Source organism: Phascolarctos cinereus, unplaced genomic scaffold, assembly GCF_003287225.1.
Source record: "Phascolarctos cinereus isolate Bilbo 61053 unplaced genomic scaffold, phaCin_HiC Scaffold_2;HRSCAF=192, whole genome shotgun sequence".
NCBI lineage: Eukaryota > Metazoa > Chordata > Mammalia > Diprotodontia > Phascolarctidae > Phascolarctos > Phascolarctos cinereus.
In genome coordinates, this window is record NW_027555625.1 from 92,842,928 (window position 1) to 92,861,987 (window position 19,060).

General features: G+C 41.0%; 1 long non-coding RNA gene across 2 annotated transcripts in view; it reads right to left on the reverse strand.

The window, feature by feature from the left end:
• Positions 1 to 19,060, reverse strand: part of LOC110218533 (uncharacterized) — a 61,481-nt gene extending 42,421 nt beyond the window's left edge. For both annotated transcript variants that reach the window (XR_002327338.2, XR_002327339.2), the window contains exons 1-2: positions 18,888 to 19,060; positions 17,532 to 17,585 (exon numbers count right to left, since the gene is read on the reverse strand). This is a non-coding gene — a long non-coding RNA (uncharacterized LOC110218533). The remainder of the gene's footprint in view (positions 1 to 17,531; positions 17,586 to 18,887) is intronic.

A 19,060-nucleotide genomic window follows, 5' to 3' on the forward strand; every position in this document is an offset into this window, starting at 1 on the left:
AACTGACTTTGAAAATAGATCAAGGAGAGACAATTTAAGAATTAGGGTTGCTTGAAAGCCATAATCAAAAAAAGAGTCCAGCCATCATATTTCAAGAAATTATCAAGGAAAACTGCCTTGATATCTTAGAATGAAAGGATAAAATAGAATTGAAAGAATCCGCTGATCACCACCTGAAAGAGATCCCAGAATGACAACTCTCAGGAATTATAGCCAAATTCCAGAGCTCCCAAATTAAAGAGAAAATGCTTGAAGCAGCAAGAAAGAAATTATTCAAATACAGTAGAACAACAGTCAGACTAGAGAGAAATAGCACTGACGACTGTAATTTAGACTATAGAGAGGAAGACTACAAGAAGAAAGAAAACACTTCCAGAACAGCAGCTACTACATTAAAGGAGCAGAGGGGTTGGAATATGATATTCTAGAAGGCAAAAGAGCTGGGATTACAACTAAGAATAACCTATCCAGCAAACCTGAGTATAATCCTTCAAGGGAAAAATAAATATTTGATGGAATAAAGGACTTTCAAGCCTTCCTAATGAAAAGACCAGAGCTAAATAGAAAATTTGACTTTCAAATATAAGACTCAAGAGAAGCATAAAAAATCAAACATGAAAGAGAAATCAAAAGGGACTCAATGAAGTTAAAGCATTTACTTTCTATATGGGAAGAGTATATATGTATCTTCTAAGAACTTTATCTTTATTGGGACAGTTAGAAGGATTCTACGTAGAAAGAGACTGCAGGAATGAGTCCATTATGTTGGGATTATGGGGAGGGAAATGGATAGGTGAGAAAGGGGGATGCCCCTGGAAGAAAAAGGAAGGGAAAAAAAGAATGTGGAAAATTATCTCACATAAAAGAGGTGTGCAAGGAAGAGCTTTTACAGTAAAGAGAAAAAGGGCTTGGGGTAGGCAACACTTGAACCTCATTCACATCTAAATTGGTTCAAAAGGGGGAATATACATACATACATATATACATACAAACATACATATAAACACACATACAACTGGTAATAGAAATCTGTCTTACCCTACAGGGAAGTAGAAGAGGAAGTGGAAAAGAGTAAAGGGGGGGGGTGATAAAAGGTAGGGCAGATAAAAGTAGTCAAATGCAAAACACACTTTAGAGGAGGGACGAGAGAGAGAGAGAGAGAGAGAGAGAGAGAGAGAGAGAGAGAGAGAGAGAGACAGAGAGAGAGAGAGAGAGAGAGAGAGAGACAGAGACAGAGACAGAGACAGAGACAGAGAGACAGAGAGAGACAGAGAGAGACAGAGAGAGAGAGAGACAGAGAGAGAGACAGAGAGAAACAGAAGATAATAGAATACAGGGAGATGTACCAATTAGTAATAACTGTGACTGTGAATGGAATGAACTCACCCATAAAATGGAAATGCATTGCAGATTGGATTAGAAACCAGAATCCAACAATATGTTGTTTACAAGAAACATATATGAAACAGAGAGACACATACAAGGATTAAAATAATTTAAAATAATAAAAATAAAATAAGTTAAAATAGCACAGAGTATATTATGCTTCAGTTAAAGTACAAAAGACAGGGGTAGTAATCATGATCTCAGACAAAGCAAAAACAAAAAAAGTCCTAATTAAAAGAGATAAACAGAGAAACTACATCTTGCTAAAAGGAAACATAGACAATGACGTGATATCATTACTAAACACATATGTATCAAATGGCATAGCATGCAAATTCTTAAAGGAAAAGAAATGAATTATAGGAGGAAATAGACTGTAAAACTATACCAGTGGGGCACCTCAACTTTCTTCTCTCTGAGCTAGATAAATCTAACCATAAAATAAATACAAAAGAAGTCAAGGAGATGAATAGAATCTTAGAAAGGTTAGATCTAATAGACTTCTAGAGAGAACTGAATGTAACTAGAAAGGAGTATTCCTTTTTCTTAGCTGTACATGGTACTTCCACAAAACCGACCATGTATCAGGGCATAAAAAACCTCACAACCAAATGCAGAAAAGCAGAAATGTTAAATGCACCCTTTTCAGACAGTAAGGCATGCACATAGGGAACATATGCAAAGGCAATTTACAACTCTGAAACCGCTGGGCCTGGAAGTCTTTACTTTCCTCATGTAGTCAGTCCTCTCTCTAGTCTAACTTGCAGTTGTCAGTGCTAGCTCTCTCTAGAATTCATTGCTTGCTCTCTTTTCTGATACCAGGGGATAAACTCCTTGAAGCTGCTTCCTTCCTCTGGTCACTGCTTCTCTGTATCTATTTCTTTCTGAAGTATGTATCTCTACTCCTTCAACTGGGCCTCAAACTCTCTTGAACAGACTCTCCAGTTTTGGGGTGGTGTATCTCTATTGCTTGAGTAAATCTCCTGCTAGATCACAAGGTTGATGGTGTTGGGGGAGGGGGGAGAGAAGCAGATTGAGGAGAAAGAACCCCACCCCCTTTCTTCCTACAAGGTCACACTCTACAAATGCTCTAAACCTACAGTGACACTCACTCTCTAGGGCTTCGTTATTTAAAGCCCCAAGCGTGGCTAATTTGTAACCTCGGCCAATCAAGTTATTGCTTTTGACTCAATCAGAGAAGCATCTATACTTTGTAAACAGGTCTTTAACCTACCTATCTGTATATGGATGTGGTCTTCCCCATTAGCCTGAGTTCCTAAAGAATAGGAATTGTGTTTTCACCTGTCTTTGTATCTCCAGCTTTTAGCACAGAATCAGGAAAATAGTGTTTATCAATTAAGCATTTACTAATGCTTAGTAAAATGTGTTTTGACTGACTGATTAGTTGATTATAGGTTACGCTATAGAGGTTATTCGGGTATAGGTTAGACCTCTGAGGTTCCTTCTAACTCTGAGATTCTTTGATTCCAAGTCCACATCAGTGATGGGCTTAACCGGAGTTTGGTAGGACTGGCCCAGGATGAAGATGGGGGTGGGGAGGGGAAAGAGGGTAAGGGCAGGAGAAAATAGAAGACCAAAATGGGATGGGGGGCACCAGGATACATAGGAAGTATGAACAGGGGTGTGGAGAATAGGGAGAGTGTTAGCCCTCTGACCCGTTTAGTGAAAAGCCTAGAATTCCTGGAAGACTCGGTTCTGAAAGGGATTTTAATTCTCAGGGTATACTCAGCTTTTGACTTCCACAGCTCCTTCTAAGAGCTCACCATGCACAAAATTGCCCAACCTGCTTCACAGAGGTCAGATGACACTGGGGAAGTGAGGAAAGGGTAGTGAGAACAGTTTCAGTTCCCTTCATTCTTAATTTTTCTCAATCCTCTCTCTTAATGTCAGGTCTGTTCGTATTATTTGAAGGTCTTGATGATCATTGATTCTCTGGGTGGCTCTGGATCTGGGTGGCTTAACTTTCTTTTCCCCATGCCCCACTCCCAGGCAAACAGGGTTTACTCAACTTCTCATCTTCAGACCTGCCAGGGGACCCCTCAAGGAGAAGGAAATCAGTGAGAGCAAGAAGGCAGAGTCACCAGCTGCTGATTCTCCCAAACAGTTTTACTCACACCTTCTAAGTAAGTGTTAATGAGGCTGCTGTGGAGAAGAGTGCGATAGGGCGGGGTTTCATTCTGTGGTGCCGGGCTAACAGTTTATTCTGCCTGGCTCCCTCTAAGAGGCTAGAAAGTATCACACCAACAAACACACTTACCAGCAAAAGAAAAATTCTGACAAGTAATAACAAACTCTTTCATTCAAATTGTTTAACAAAAATTGGATTACTGCAACAATTTCTAAACAATGCCCAATAAATAACTGTAGTTCATAGATGTAACCTACATGTACTCAGTCACTGCATGAAAATCTCACATTTACAGTATGAACAGAAAAATTAAAATTTTTTTATGGTCTCAAAATTGGCTGTAGGAAAATCTAGTTTAATTCTTTCATTTGACAGAAGAGAAAATTGAGGATTAGAAAAATCAAAGAACTTGCCTGGGGTCACACAGCTAATAGTAGTTGTAATAGACAATCATAGGTATTTTGAAGTTTATAAAACACTTTATGTACTGTATATTATGTCATTTGAGGCTCACAACAACTCATTTAAGCACATATTACTCTCTGTTTTACAGATGAGGAAACCAACGTACAGAAAAGCCGAGTGACTTGCCCAAGGAAACCCAGCCAGTTAATGTGGGAGATAGAATTCTAAACTCATATTCTCCTGATCCCACTAATGTGGACTTTCCAACTAATTGCACACTGCCTCATTTTTCTCAACTGTACAATGAGAGTAGTTATAGTACCTACTTCTTGGGGTTGTAGTAATGTTCAAATGACACAATATTTGTCAAAGGCACTTACCACAGTGCCTGGCACCCTGTAGGTGCTAAAGAAAGACTTGTTTCTTTCCTTCCTGCTTTAATTTTAAGTAGTCAATAGGATAACTGAGTTTAAAAAAATCCATCCTCTGTAGAATCAACAATGCACTTCAAGAAATGCATAAGAATCTATGTGCATTATACACGCATAAGAATCTGCTATATGCATTATGTCGCCATTTCTAGCAGCACCGTCATCAATCAAAAGCCTCAACAGATCAGAGATGCAAATATGTGAGGAGATAGCCTGGTGTAGTAGAAAGAGAAAAGTAGTGGGAGACAAGAAGAATGGTTATGCCTTCAGCAGAAAGAGATAAGTTTGGAAGAAGGTGGTTAGGGGACAAAGATCATGAATTCCATTTTGGAAAGGTTAGGTATGAGATGTCTCCTCAATATTCAGTTTGAAATGTTCAGCAGACAATTGGTGATATGAATTAAAGCTCAGGAGAGAGGCTAAGGCTGGATATAGGGCTCTAGCCCATCTGCATAGAGATGTTATTGAAACCATGGAAATTGATTAGGTCAGCAAGAGACCTTATCTGTGTAGAGACATAAGAGGGCCTTCTTCGGCAGTGACTATGGCAGCTGTCTCTTCCTCTATGCAGCATGTCATACTACTGGCTGTAGTACTAGATCTGGAGTCAGGAAGACATGAATTCACTTGCAGCTTCAGATGCTTATTAGCTGGGTGATATTGGGGTAGTCTTTTAACTTCCCTCAGCTCAGTCTTCTCACCTGTAAATAGTGGATAATAATAGCAACTACCTCATGGGGCTGCTATGGGAATCAAATGAGATGACATCTGTAAAGTAATTCGCAAATCTTAAAGTTATCATCACCATATTCCTACTGTCATAACCCTTGTTCCATCCCCTCCTCCACTAAATTATTTGTATTTATTTATGTATTCATTTAGCTGCAACTTTCTCATTTCTTCTGCTTTTATTTATAGCAAGAATATCAAGATTGATGTAATGAAGTTCCTCCAGCAACATGTCCACTGTTCATCAGTCAGTCATTGGATGAGGATCTTACATTTATAGTATCAATAGAAAAATTAAATTTTTTTTGAAAGTCTCAAAATTGTGGGATTCCTAGCATCACCTCTGGCTCCTTTCCCACCTCTTTGCCACCAGCTTCACAGAACTACAAATTTATTTTTTCTTTATTTTGTGGGGTGTTGTGAGCCAAAGAAATTCATCACCTACTGGTGATATTTTTCCTCTATAATTAGCTAATTTGGTCCTTGTGAAAAGAAAGTAGGTCTGTTAACAAATTCAGTCTACATAGTGAAATGGACCCTCAGGGACTCCCATGAGAGGTAAAGAGAGGAACAGGTTTTACTATATACTCAGAGGCAACAAGAAACATTATTCTCTGGGACATTTGGTTATCCTGTATCATAGATATGCTAGTCATAAATATTGGGGGGGAAAAAGGACCAGCCTGAAAATAATTGCAGCTTAGTGGTAGAGAAACTATGAAAACCTTGCTAAGACCTTTCAAATTAAATGAACATACACTTTAATATATGGTATCTACAGTGGAGAAGGGAAACAGAGGAGAAGGGAAAGAGAAAATTGATTTATAGTTTGGGAGAAAAGAATGAAAGAGAGCAAAGACCTACAGATTCTTACAGAAGTTTCATATCTCTATTTCATTAAATATTTTTCAAAAAAAGAATTGGTAGGCATTGAAGATGATGAGTACCAAATAACAATAACACACAGACACACACACACACACACACACACACACACACACACACACACACACACACACACTGAAACTGACTACATTTTAACAGAAAGGAAGAGACTTGTTATTGACGTAAGAATTATCCTTGAAGCAGCTCTGTGTGCAGTTAGACTATCAGCTCATCACAGATAAGACACAAATTTGTACAAAACAAGAGGAAAGAATAATAATGGGAAAAAAAGATAAGGAATACAATTAAAATGATCTAACCTTGAATTATTTACACAAATTAGTGAAAGTTTTAAGAATGGAAATGGACAACAGAAATGACCTCAGGACAGACTATAATAATTTCACAGTCATCCCTTTCCAGGCTGCATGGCTGATTCATCTCCACAGGACTTTCTCTAACATAACCAAACAAACCTCTTCACCCAGGAAGCTTACTCCACTCCTGCACTATTTCTCACATTGGAAATACCCTCCCACCCCTGCAGCCTCTCCTTCTGATTGACTGATTTCTGCTCTTTTACGCGTAGTCTTCCCTCATTAAAATATAAGCACTCTGAGGGCAGAGACTATTTCTTACTGCTTGCATTTGCATTCCTAGCACTTACAATAGTGCCTGGAACATAAATAAATGCTAGTCAACTTGACATCTAGAAATTAACTAGTGTGAATCAATTCTCACAACAAAAAAGACCAGAACAGCCCAGAAAGCACCATAATGAGCAAATGTCTGGTTTACTTGCCAAATGGAGAGATCTGGGGATGAAAGCAATGTCAGGTTAGAATATAAATTTGTTTATAAATTTTTTTCTTTTTGGCAATTGGGGTTAAGTGACTTGCCCGGGGTCACACAGCTAGTAAGTGTCAAGTGTTTGGTCTGAGGCTGCATTTAAACTCAGGTCCTCCTGACTTCAGGGGCCAGTGCTCTATCCACTGCACCACCTAGCTGCCCCTTGCCTATAAAATCTTAAAAAGAATGATGGATGATTATCAGCAGTGTTGTCTCATAAAACAAAAAGAAACAATATAGGGTAAAAACTATTTTAGCTGAAAGATATACAACTAAGCAAAATCATCCCAAGGGCATTCAAGGATGAAAATCGAAGGAACCTAAAAGCAGAAAAAAATGGAAAAGATTTACAAAAATCCACTTCAACAAACTCTTTTCTCAAACAAAGATAGTGAATCCTAACACCACAGTCCTCGAGATGCTTGCCACACAACAAAGACAGGAAAAAACATTCTGATTGGGCTCAGAAGATTCACACTGAAGGCAAAACAAATGTGAAAACCTTTGACGTAAAAGATATCTGAAAAAAGGAAGGATAGGAAAGATGTGGAAAAAATCTTGATACTTAGTAATATGGAAGAAGGTGACTTAGAACATCAATAACTAGCAACTTTTATGCCTACTCTCACATTTATGCAAAATCTCCATGAGAGCCATTCATCCTCAATGAGGGCATTAAGAGGGAACAAGTAAGCTTTCTCAAACAATATTCAACAATGGACCACATCTTCACCATCTCACAATTGACTGAAGGATGTAGAGAATGTAAGATACCATTGTGCTTGTGTGTTGATTACAGAAGAGCATTTCATTTGGCAGAACAAACACCACTTGACTGACTCTTAATGATAATAGCTAGCATTTATATAGTGCTTTAAGTCTGGCAAAGCACTTTACAAATATGCCATTCAATCCTCACAACTATCCTGGAAAGGTAGGTGCTATTATTATCCCCATTTTACAGAGAAGGAAACTGAGGCAAAAACCAGTCACATGACTTGCCCAGGGTCACAAAGCTAGTAAGTGTCTAAGGCTAGATTTGAACTCACATCTCCCTAACTCCAGATCCAATGCTCTATCTGATGCATCTTAGGGATTCAGGGGTCCTGGGACCCCAATATCACAACATGAGTGTCCTGCGTGAAAGAATTCGACCCAAGCCTTCTTTCAGCCAAAGACAATGTTTATTAGAACATCTGTCATATTGGGCAGACTCTTAAGGAGTCTGAACATGGGTAAGCAGTGCCTAGATTATAAGAATGTCGGCAGTGGCTAGATTTTAGGAATCTGAGCAGTGGCTAGATTATAAGGATCTAAAGCATCTTAATGGAGACAAGGTGGACCTTATATACAGAAAGACTGTGGGAGGGACCTAGGAGTGGCCAGTAAGCTGGGGGTGAACAGAACTCCTTGGACCTGGACCTCAGTGGCCAAGGGAGAATGGAGCCTAGCCAGGATTAAGGGTGGGACATGGCCAGGGGCCATAGGGAGGTAAGACAATGCAGGGGAGATTGGGTGTAGCCACAGTGAAAGGCCAGGTGATGGGATTATAGCTTCAGGTGAAAGCCAGAGATTTGGCCATGTGGGCTGGGGCCCATATCCCAACCCCATCATAGTCACCTACCTGCCCACATATGTAAGGTAAGCAAGAGAGAAGAACCTAATGGGTTTTGTTTTGGACATATCAAGTTTGAAAGGCCTATGGGGTAATCAGTTTGAAATGCTCATGGGGCAGGGGAAGGGAAAAGTATTAAGTACCTACTGTGTGCTAGGCACTGCATTAAGCACTTCATAAATATTATCTAATTTTATCCTCACAATAGCCCTGAGAGGTAAGTGATATTATTATTCCCATTTTACAGTTGAATCAACTGAAGTACACAGAAGTTAAATGACTTCCCCAGGGTCACACAGCTAGTAAGTGAAGCTGGATTTAAATTTAGGTCTTCCTGAGGCAGTTGATGATGCTAGACTAAAGCTCAGGATGCCTGCCTCTATCTGCTGTCTGGAAATGCCAAGACTTCTCTCCAGCTCTCTACCCTCCACCCCCCTTCTCAGTTCACCTGTTGTTGGTGGTGTTGTTAGCCCTTTGCCTTTCAGCCAAACATTGAGGCACCTCCCAGGTTAAGGGTTTCATGTATAGCAATCTTACCACCTCAGATTAGATGTGAGTTTGTAGGCAGCCATGGGGAGGTGGGGCTGGGGAGGTAGTGCTCATAGGAAAGGGGGAGATAGATGACCTCTGATGTCAATCCAGAATGACTGAAGCTCACAGCTTCACTTTGATCTACCTCCCTCATTAGACTGTGGGCTCCTTGATAGTAGAGACCATGTTTTTTTGCATTTCTTTGTATCCTCTCTGCCTGCACAGACCTGGCACAAATACTAAGAGCTTAATAAATGTTAATTGACAGAGTGACTGAATCCTAAAACAAGGTTTGTTGTTCAGTCATGACCCTGTTGGCAAAGATACTGGCGTGGTATGCCATTTCTTTCTCCAATGTGTCCCCATTTTACAGATGAGGAACTGAGGCAAATAAGGGTTAAGTGACTTGCCCTGGGTCATATAGCTAGTAAGTGTCTGAAGCCAGATTTGAATCCAGATCTTCCTGATTCCAAGCCCAGTGCTCTAATCATTAAGCCACCTAACTGCATAGAAATGATCATTTTGTTATTGTTCACTTGTGTCCCACTCTTTGTGATCCCATTTTGGGGTTTTCTTGGTAAAGAAACTCACTGGAGCGGTTTGCCATTTCCTTCTGCTCATTTTTACAGAGGAGGAAACTGAGGCAAACAGGGTGAAGTGACTTGCCTAGTGTCACACAGCTAGTAAGTATCAGTAGCTAGATTTATACTCAGGTCTTCCTGACTCCAGGCCCATGGCTCTATCCCCTGTGCTACCTAGCTGCTTATAGGGACTCAATAAAGATTTGTTGATTTACTGATTTGAGAACTTGGAAATGGAAGAGATCTCAAAACTAACATTTGGAGCAACACAGTTAGGAGAGATGATTAGAAGAGGGAGCTGAGAATTCTGTAAAGTCGGGCAGAATGCTGGTTCCTTAAAGCCCCCTGCCTCTCAGTTTGACACCTATACAGTTTTCTCATTCTAACTTGTGTTATACCCATGTGCATGTCCTCCCTCCAGTTCCCCTCCATTAAACTATAAGCATCTTGAGGGCAAAGACTTTGTACACCAAGTACTTCTACCTTCCCTATAGTAGGAGCTCAATTAAGAATTGTCAAATTCATGGAAACACAGAACACATGGTGTCATCATAGTGAGGGGGTGGAAAAGCTCACTGGGCAGAATGGGATTAGCTCTCCTGGCACGGAACCAGTAGCTTTCATCAAAGCTCATCCTGGGTATTTTTAGGCGAGCCTGAGGTCAGCTAAGTGTGGGCCTCCAGGCTCCTCACCAAAAGGGAAGATACATTCATTTGGGACAATTAGCTGGCTTGAATCTTGGCTGTCTTGGTGGGAGGAGGGGAGGGTGGCTGTCCAGAGCCATGAGCACACAAAGGGTTCATGCTCCCCTGGAAATGGGCAGAGGGGACAGCAGCAATGGCCTCCTTTCCCAGGTTTTATATAGGCATAACCCGGGAAGGAAAATAACATTTTTCTACTGAATTTTATATTTTCAATGAAAGAAGCTAAAGAGATGAGAAGATATTGTAGCACTCTCCAACTCTACCCTGCCCCCAGCACCCACCACTTTCCCTTTTTGTTTTTTGTTTTTGTTTTTTTGTGGGCTATATTCCCACTTTCTTTACTCATGACCAAGTTATAACATGGAACATTAGGGCTTAGGTAAGCTAATGTCAAAAGTGAAGGCCAGAATACATGAGTCATGAGAGGCATAATTAAATGAAATTCATAGCTGTTTTGAGAAACTGAATGATGTGAAGTATAGGAGATGAGTGGATTCAAATTGCAGGGAAGCCAGAAAGGATATATTGTGGGATCTGAAGCCAGGCACGAAGTTCAGTTGGTTTAGTCCTGTCTATTTGTAACTCCATTTGAGTTTGTTTGTTTATTTTTTTGCAAAGATACTGGAGTCCTTTGCCATTTCCTTCTCCAGCTCATTTTACAGAGGAAGAAACTGAGGTAAACAGGGTTCAGTGATTTGCCCAAGGTCACACAGCTAGTTAGTGTTTGAGGCTGGATTTGAACTCAGGTCTTCCTGACTCCAGGTCCAGTGCTCTATGCATTGAGCCACCTAGCTGCCTAGAAAAAACTTAAAAAATAAAGAAAGTTTGCCTAGGCTAATTTGTAATCAAATGGCAAATGGCAGCTTTGTTCTTGACACTGTCCTGCTGATCTGACCCTCCACTTGCTGAGTCTTCATCCATTTCAAGTCCAGTAGCTATTGGTGCCCTCCAAGGCTCTATTCTGGGCCCATTTTCTCTTTTCTTTGCTTTTTCACTTGGTGATCCCATCAACTCCCATAAGTTTAATTATATCTATGCAGATGATCCCTCAATCTGTATAACCAACCTTAATCTCTTTCTTGAGCTGCAATACTATATCATCAACTGCCAATTGGATATTATTAACTAGATGGTGTGTGTGTGTGTGTGTATGTTCAGCCATTTCAGTTGTGTCCAATTCTTCATGACCTCATTTAGTGTTTTCTTGGCAAAGACACTGGGTGGTTTGACATTTCCTTTTCCAGCTCATTTTACAGTTGAAGAAACTGAGGCAAATAGGATTAAGTGACTTGCCCAGAGTGACATAGCTAGTTAGTGTGTGAGGCTGGATTTGAACTCAGGAAGAAGAGTCTTCCTGACTCTAGTCTGGGCACTCTATCCACTGTGCCACCTAGCTACAGTTACACAGAAGTATAAGGCAGTCTGGTGGCATAGTAGACAGAACTGGATTTGGAGTCAGAAAAACCTGGGTTCAAATATCAACTCTGATGCTTATTATGTGACTCTTGGAAAGTCATTTAGCTTTTTTTTTTTCTCATTTAGCTTTTCTGAGCTCCAACCACCTCATGTTTAAAACGAAGCTGAGAATAATCTAGCATCTACCTCAGGTTATTGTGTCATATGAAATAAAGTATATGTCGATTCACAAACCTTAAAGTGCTATATAAACATGAAGGGTTGCTACTTTAAGACACAGTGCCTGCCCCTAAAGATGTTCCAGTCTAACAGGAAGACTACACATAGGCTTATGAAAAGATGGCTAAAGTCATAGGGCAGCATGGGCCAAGTGCTAAGTGAGTCCAGTGAAGGCTACCTCATCACAGTGGTGGTGTGAGGTTGGAAGGTTTCACAGGAAGTGTCATAGATGAGCTGATGCTTGATTTCAAAAAGGAAATAGGAGACAAGAATATTCTAGGGGTATGTGTGTGGAGACGGTGAATATTATAAGCAAAGGTGCGAAAGTGGGAGAATGGGAAACTCAATCAGGGGCAGAGGGTGTGTATAGGGGAATAGGAAGAGATAAGTCTTCAGAGGCAGACTGTGGAGGGCATTGTGTCTGGTTTGGGATATGTCTCCTGTAGACAACAGGAAACCACTGAAGATTTTTGAGAAGGGGAGTAACAGGATCAAAGCAGTGTTATAAGATTATAAGCCTAGCAGTGATGTGTAGGGTGGATTAAAGAGGAGAAGGGATGAAACCTGGGGTACTATTTAGAAAACTATGACTGTAATCTGGAGGTGACGGCCTGGAACATGGGAATGACAAATAGGAATGGGAGAGTAGGGGCAAGTACAAGAGATATTGCAGAGAAAACACAGGAAAAAAAGAGAGAGACCTTTATTAGGACCAGCAGAGTATTACCTAGTGTTCATTCCAGCTTGAACTCATCCCTGAAATCCTGGGGAAACCAGATGGAAAGGAATTTGCTCTTTCATTACTTGGGGGAAGAGAGAGAGAGAGAGAGAGAGAGAGAGAGAGAGAGAGAGAGAGAGAGAGAGAGACAGACAGACAGACAGACAGAGACAGACAGAAAGAGAGACAGAGAGAGACAGAGAGACAGAGAGACAGAGACAGAGAGAGACAGAGAGAGACAAAGAGACAGAGACAGAGAGACAGAGGCAGAGAGAGAGAAGAGGAAGAAGAAGAAGGAGGAGGAGGAGGAGGAGAATGAGGAGGAGGAGAGGAGAAGAAAATGAGAGAGAGAATGAGAGAGAATAAGAGAGAAGAGAGAGAATGAGAATGAAAGACATGGGGGGAAGGAGGGAGGGAGAGGGAAGAGAGTTCTAACTTGGACTGAGGGGCAAAATTAAGGTTGGGAACTGGGAGGGGGATTTGAAAGTAAATGTCAAAGCTTCCTTATTGTGTTAAAATAAATTAAATGAAATCAAGTAATGAGATTGTGTACCCTGAGGTCTACATACTGTAATAAAATAGATTTTTTCACCCTAAGAGCATACTGAGAATGTGTTGTGCTGGATAATAGTAATACAGAAAAGAGAGCAAAGAGTAGCACAAGGCACAGCTTTTGGAGGAGAGACACTAGCAGCAGTATCATCGACTTGGATGTTGTCCTCACTATCTCTCACCCTTCCTCCCTCCCCCCCATATCCAATCTGTTGCCAAGTACTATTCATTTACCATTGCAATATCTCTCTTATCCTCTTCCTTCTCTCCTTTGATCCTGCCACCACCTTAGTGCAAGCCTTCCTCATCTCATTCCTGGACTGTTGCCATAGCCTGCTCGTTGACCTCCCAAATTCAAGTCTCTTCCTACTCCAGTCCATCCTCCATTCAACAATCACCTTGATCTTCCTAAGGTGCAGGCTCCCCATCCCACCCCACTCCCTTTCAATAAATATTAGTGGTTCCCTATCACTCTCTAGGATCAAAGGCTTTTTTTCAAATATAAAATCTTTTTCTTTGGCTCTTACAACCCTTCATAAACTTTCTACCTTTCCAGTCCTCTTATACCTTACTCATTACCTGGGGGAGGAAGGAAGGAGAAAGAGGGGAGGAAAGAGAGAAAGGAAGAGAAGAGAGAGAGAGAGAGAGAGAGAAGAGAGAGAGAGAGAGAGAGAGAGAGAGAGAGAGGGAGGGAGAGAGAGATTTCTTATAGTCTTTCAGTCTTCTTACCCCCTCCTCACCTCCATGATCTAGTGACACTTTCCTGGTCCTCTCCCAACACTTCCTCTCCTAGCTCTTGACATTTTCACTGGTCGTCCTCCATGGCTGCACTTCCCTCCTTCTTCATCTTCATCTCCTGGCTTCCCTGGCTTCCTTCACGCCTCGGTTAAAATCCCACCTTCTATAAGGCCCTTTCCTAGTATCTTAGTACTAAGGGCTTTCCTTTTCGATTATCTCCAGCTAAGCCTCTACATATCGAATTTGTCCCAGTTGTTGGCACGTTGTCTTCCCTTTTAAACCGTGAGCCCCTCCTGGACAGGAACTGTTTTTGCCTTTCTTTGTATCCCCTGTGCCTAATGCCTGTTATTTGTTGACTTGACTTGGCAGAACCCTGAAGAGCCCCTGGTTTGGGAGTTGCCTGGGGTCATTTTGCCACAAATGTCCAAGCAGACATTTAAAGATATATAGCAAACTGTATCAGATTGCTTATCATCTCAGGGAGGGGAAGGAGAGAGGTAGGGATAGAATTGGAACTCAAAACTTTTTTTAAAAATTGTTTTAAAAATTGTTTTAACATGTAATGGGGGGAAAATAAAATATTACATAATATTTTTAAAAAAGATATAAACTAAAGTTAGTTGTCTGAATGTGGTTTGGCTTTAAAAATAGAAAGGCATAAAAGGAAATGGGGAAGTGGATTTCAAAGCACCTAAGATGAAATGAGTTGTTAGAATGTGACTCTGTGCCACAGACAGGGGTGAATTGAACCTTTTGGCATTAGATTAATTACTCTCAGTCTCAAACTGCTGTCACTGCTACAAATTCAATTTAATTCAGCAACAAGCATATATTAAGTGTCTACCAATGTGCAAGGCACTATTCTAGGCACTGAGGTTACAAAGGTGAGCATTTGTAAGCTCAAATCCTTGCCTGCCCTCAAGGAGTTTACAATTTCTTATTATTTTACTTCATTAAGTCTTATTTCCCCAACTAGATTCAAGACAGAAGCAATTTAGACTGTCGTTTCCTCCATCAAACTGGTTTTTCCTCATGAGTGGGAACCATTATTCTCTCCTGCTGCACAAAGGTAAAAATCAAATCTTGCCCATCCAATGGGTTGGCCCATCCCATGGTCAATAGACCAAGACCTCATTTACTTACTGAATGAGTTTAGGAACAACTAAGTTTGGATTATGGCCTGAATTCTTTCCCTCTGCACAATGCCCCCCTTCCTTTAGTCATATCAATCCTATTGTCTGTACTATTTATCTCTGTCCTGAAATCTATCCTTTCCAAGGCAGCCTGGGATGATAGTAGTTAGAGAGGATAGGGTCTGGGATATCAGGAAGACAACAATATAGTTTCTCAGAGTGAGGATAATTCTCTAGCTCTGTAACTTTGTTGGGAAGCAGAGTTCCTTTGCGGGGAGGAGAGTGGGGAGAGGGAGTGTGAGAGAGAAATAAGAGTGGAAAGTAGCAGAAAGAGGGGAAAAAATGGAATGAGAAAGGATCTGAGTAAGATAATGCATTAACAAGAGGAGAGGATGAGAAGGAAGATAGAAGGAAAAGGAAGAGAGAAAGGAAGATAAAAAGGACGGAAGGAGGGAAAAGCAGAAAGCGGAGGAAGAAAGAAACAGAAGGATGAGGGATGGCAAAGAGGAAAAGAAGGACGAATGGGAAGAAAAAAAGAGTTACGGAAGTGAAAGAGAGGGAAGGAGAAGAAATTCTTCTTCTATAGATCAACCAATATGCATTAAGCAGCTAATAAGTGCTCAAGATGCAAACCCAATGAATGAAATAATCCCTACTTGAAAGATTATGCTCTAAAGGGTGAGACTACAAGGATAGGGCACAATACATACAGAATGAGTGTAAAGAGACTAAATGCAAAGTAGGAATTGCATAGCAGTTGAGAAGAGCAGGCAAGACTGTGTAGAGGGCGCTGCTTGAGCTGTAGCTTGAAGGATAACCTGGGTTCAAATCCAGTCTGAGATATTTGCTGTTTTTTAGCTAGTGCCAGAGCAATTCATTTAAACCCTCTGAGTGTCAGTTTCTTCATCTGTAAAATGAGGGGTTTGGACTCTGTGGTCTCTAAGGTTCTTAGAGATTCAAGCTCTGAATCAATAGTCCTACAAGTGCCCTCAAGGTATGGGGGACAATCAGTAAAGAGTCAAAGATAGGTGATTGAATGCTATGTGTGTAGAAGAGTGAGAAGGTCAATTTGGCTGGATGGCACAATGTAGGTAGGAGTTGTAGTTGCTGAGTCGTTTTCAGGGCTATCTGACTCTTTATGATGCCATTTTCTTGGTTTTCTTGGCAAAGACACTGGAGTGGTTCACCATTTCCTTCTCCAGCTCATTTTACAGATGAGGAAACTGAGGCAAACAAGGTTAAATGACTTGCCCAGGGTCACACATCTAATACATGTTTGAGGCTGGATTTGAACTTGGGTCTATCCTGTCCAGGCCCAGCACTCTATACACTGTACTACCTAGCTGTCTCTAGGAATTTATATTTGATTCAAGAGGCAATAGGGAAGCCACAGAAATTTATTGAGTAAGGAAGGAAGGGTCAAATCTACCTGTAAGGAAAATTACTTTGGTAGCTTGATGTCGAAGTAGGTGGAGTGCTGGGTGTACAGTCAGGAAGACCTGAGTTCAAATATAGCTTCAGACAACTTACTAGCTGTGTGACCCTGGGCAAGTCACTTAACCTCTGTTTGCCTCAGTTTCCTCATCTGTAAAATAAGGATAACAATTTTCACCTATCCCCAGGATTATTGTGGTTAAATGAGATAATATCTGCAAAGCACTTAGCACCTTGCCTAGCACATAGTAGGAGCTACCTAAATGATTGTTCCTTTCTCTTCCCTTCCCCCACCCTGCCCCAGTAGTGTGTAGGATGGGTTGGAATGGGAAGACACCTGATTCAGGGAGACCAACTAGGGCTGTTACAAGGGTTTAGATGAGAGTTGATGGAGGCCTGCACCAAGCAGGTCGCTGAGTGAATAGAAAAAAAGGGTCAAGATGTGAGAAGTGCTGTAGGGATCAAAACAGCAAGATTTGGCAACTGATGGGATATGTGAGTTGAGAGAGCATGAAGAGTCTAAGATAATACTAAGAATGATGGTACCTTTGGCAGAAATAGGGAGGTCTGGAAGAGAACTGGATTTGGAGAGGGAAATCATAATTCAGTTTTGGACATGTTAATTTTGAGATGTCTTCAGGACATCTAGTTTGAGATACCCAATAGACAAAAGGTGATGAAGGACTGAAGCTCTGGGAAGACTGGAGTTGGAGATATACACACACATATGCCTAGATGCAAATGTATATATGTGCATATACAGGGTGTCCCAAAAATCTCAGTGCAGTTTAAAGCTTTAGGTATAGTGTATTCTGTGTGACCCTGGACAAGTCATTTAACCTGTTTGCCTTAGCTTTCTCATCTGTAAAAAATAATAATAGTACTTACCTCCCAGGGTTGTTGTGAAAATAAAATGAGATAATAATTATAAAGTACTTAGCATAGTACCTAACATATAGTAAGCACTATATGACTATGAGCTATTATTATTATTAGCTTTTATATATGTATGTATATATAGGTTATTTGTATATGTGTGTATATAAACATACATACCTCTCTTTCTGTCTCTGTCTCTGTATGTCACCTGCATGGGGATGATCATTAAACCTATGGAAACAAATGAGGACATCTAGAGAGTATAAAGTGAGGAGTAGGGTGTTTAGGACAGTGCCTTGGGGAACATCCATACTTGGGGGTGAGGGTGAGGTCTAATGAGGATTATGAACAGACTATGAACCAGAGAAAGGAGAAAGAGACAGTAGTGTCACAAAAACCCAGAGAGGAGACAGTATCCAGGAGAGGCTGATCATTAGTTTCCGGGCAGCAGACAGGCAGAAAATGATGAAGGCTGGGTGGGGGGGGGAGGGCGCAAGGAGAGGAGGGAGACCCATTCATTTTGGTAATTAAGAGATCATTCTTGTCTTATCTTATTTATTATTAGTGAAGCACTTGGATGGGTGTGGGATGGTCGGTATTAGACAGGCAAAAAAAAAATCATGTTAGGTCGTCAGAAATAAAGTTATCTCTCACAGAAACAAAGTTATTTCTTACTCTTCATATTTGAGAACTATGTTCTCCCTAGGACACTTTCCAGTTTGGAGCCAGAGACCGTGACAAATCAAGCTTCTGTGCAGTAAGTTCTGTGTGCATGACTATATTTGCATAGTTACCAGAGGCAAGTGGTATCTAACTTTGCAGGCCCTGTGGTTCTAGGTAACAAGAGATTAACCCCTCACTGTATTAGATGGATCCCCAAACCCTATGTATTCCTGGCAATCAATCCAGGCATTTCCATGAGCCAAAGCAATGAGGTCATCTTTACCAGTGAAATCATCAGCTGCATCATTCCTCTGACATCAGTTCCCTGCTTAAATTCTCTGACATTACCAGAACCTTTCCCCGGGTGCATTCTTCACTCCAGAATTCCAAGGCTGCTTTTTCTGAGAGAACAAGCAACCATAGAACAAACAACCTTATCCTCAGTGCCTCTCCCCACCCCCTTATTCCCGAAGGGAAAGTGTCATTTAGGGGATATATCTCTTTTTTAGGAAAAAAAAACGAGCTTGGGAAATGGAATCGCAGACTCCTTAGAGAGATTTCAACAAGCCATTTCTTCCGTTCCTGGCTCTAGTCAGGTCTCTATCTCTAGTATTCAGTAACAGTTGCAAGTCTTTTCTGTTCTTCCTAAAGATCTCCCCTTATCTCTGGTAACTCCTTCATCCACTTGCTCTGTTTTAAGGAGCTTGACAGCTCCCTTTTCCTAGCACTTATTTCTCTTTAGCCCCTCCTGATGGCCTTTCCTCTTATCTCTCCTCCACACTCCCCTCCACTGTTCTGTTTCCTCTATTTTGTGCCTGTATTCCAACCCTGAATATCCACCTCAGAGTCCAACCTCCCCAGGGAACCTACCTGGATTAATTATATCTTCCTGGATTTATTCACAGCCAATTTGACCAGTACATTACCCCTTCCCAGGGCAATTGCCTGTTGCCTTGTTATGGACAATGAATTTCTATGCTGCCTTGTATATATCAACTATGTCCTGTCGCTTTTGTAAGCCTCATTCTATCTCCTAATTAGAC